Source organism: Suncus etruscus, chromosome 1, assembly GCF_024139225.1.
Source record: "Suncus etruscus isolate mSunEtr1 chromosome 1, mSunEtr1.pri.cur, whole genome shotgun sequence".
NCBI lineage: Eukaryota > Metazoa > Chordata > Mammalia > Eulipotyphla > Soricidae > Suncus > Suncus etruscus.
Window position 1 is genome coordinate 32,196,965 of NC_064848.1, and position 2,130 is coordinate 32,199,094.

General features: G+C 33.1%; 1 non-coding gene across 1 annotated transcript; it reads left to right on the plus strand.

Moving 5' to 3' along the window:
- Positions 1 to 401: 401 nt before the first annotated feature.
- On the plus strand, positions 402 to 507 carry LOC126027278 (U6 spliceosomal RNA). The gene has a single exon (XR_007502238.1). It is a non-coding gene; the product is annotated as a U6 spliceosomal RNA (small nuclear RNA).
- Positions 508 to 2,130: the final 1,623 nt, after the last annotated feature.

The following is a 2,130-nucleotide window of genomic DNA, read 5'->3' on the forward strand; positions in this document are numbered from 1 at the left end:
GATCGTGGGAGTTTCAAATGACACAACCACTTACAGAATGATTTGACAGTTTCGTTAAGGTTACATATTTATCTACTCTATGACTCAGCAATTTTCTTCTAGGTATTTACTAAAAATAAATTAAAATATGTTTCCTAAAACCTTGTATAAAAAGCTTAAAGTAGCTTTGTTGATAATAGCCATACTCTGGAAACAACCTAAGTGTTCATCAGAAGAAAAATAGATAAACAAATTGTGGTACACTCATACTACAACATAATATCCAATAATAAAAAGAGAGTCTATTATTATATGAATAACAATAATGAATATATACAATATGTTAATTCAAGCATTGGCAACCTATGATTCATAGGCCAAATCTAGTCCACTAGCTGTTTTTATAAAATAAAGTGCTATTGGTGCTTGCTTCGGCAGCACATATACTAAAATTGGAGCGATACAGAGAAGATTAGCATGGCCCTGCACAAGGATAACACACAAATTCGTGAAGCGTTCCATATTTAAAATAAATAAATAAATAAATAAAGTGCTTTTGGAACACTGTCACACCAATTACCTTTGTGCAACAACAGCAGAGTCAAGTAGTAGAAACAAAGACCACATAAAAAAGGAAAAAATTATATGGACTTTTATTGAAGTGTGCCAATATCTGCATTAAGTGAGAGAATCTAAATACTTGCATGTTTGTACACACATACGTGCATTAAAATAAATCTAATAGGAGTATTTTAGGATTTTCAAATATTGATTTATTTTATTCTGAGCAAATTGAATTTTTAGAATGATAATTCTAAGGAAATAAGGGGACAAATTGGATTACAAAAATAACCCCTATCCCAACCCACCCCATAAATACAAGAATTGGTTGAGAAGAGTAAAGAATTTAGGGTTAATAAAAATAAAGAAGACTGTTACAGGGAAAGTAGAGTTGATGAAAATAAATCCAACTTTTTTTTGCAACATTTTTATAAGCAATTTCAGAAAACATTTTCATCTTATTTCAATCACCAAAAAAAAAAAAAACCCATTAAAAAAACATAAAAATTAGGCTTTAGATTGGGAATTTCTGTTTTTGGGGTCATACCCAGTGGTGCTCAGTTTACTCCTGTCTCTGCATTCAGGAATTCTGGCAAACTTGGGAGACTATATAGGACACTAGGGGTCAAACATGGGTCAACTGTATTCAAGTATGCAAGTCTTACCCACTGTACTATTTCTCCAATCCAAAATTAGGTGCTTTTTGCAAATGTATTTGTTTTCTCATGTTGATTCTGCTATGTACAAGGCAAGTGTAGGTCATTTACAGTGGGAATTTGGGATGAAGGTGTAAAGAGGATCTAGCTGGAAGCATGCCAATGTTTTCAGTTCCTCTTGTCCAATCCAAATGCCATGTGATCATACGTAGGAGAGTTGACATCAGTGTGGATGACCTTGCATGGGTTATTGATTATGTAACTCAATTAGAATAAGTTTGCATCTTATATTTTTTCAGTTATGGACTATAATACAAACTCATGAAATATGATGTTTTATAAAACTTAAAATCCATTTACAATAACTGGCTCATAGGATCGATCTTTTCAACAGCATCCAAAGACAAAGAGCTCACACCTTTTTTCCTGCCATTTAGTGGAGGGAAAAACCATTTGCTTTACCAGTAGATACTGTGTCTCTATAACAAGCTTTCCATTATCTTTGACCTTATCCTTGACAACTGAAAAGTCACATTCTGCCAAGACTTAGCAATAACTTATGTAGAATGCTAACCTATTGTGAAATTCCTATGCTTTGTTTTTACCCCAAGGAGACTCCATGCAAAGCAATCCAGTTTTTCCTTATTCCTACTTTCTAATCCTCACCAGGATAGTAACTTGATCTAAGCTCTCTGCATAGCCAATATAGAAGATAGAAATTTTGTTTTCATATGTCTTATCTTAGAAAAGGTTTTATGTATCTAGAGGGTCTCTAGACCAAGTCTTATAACTTTCAGACCTATAAAATATGGACATGTGTTATACAAATGGATTAAGTAAAATTATAAGACAACAAAAAGAAGCTGCCCTTGGGTCTCAGAGATGAGAAAGTAACAGAGAAGTAGAGAGTAGAGGCATAAAAAGCAAAGATACA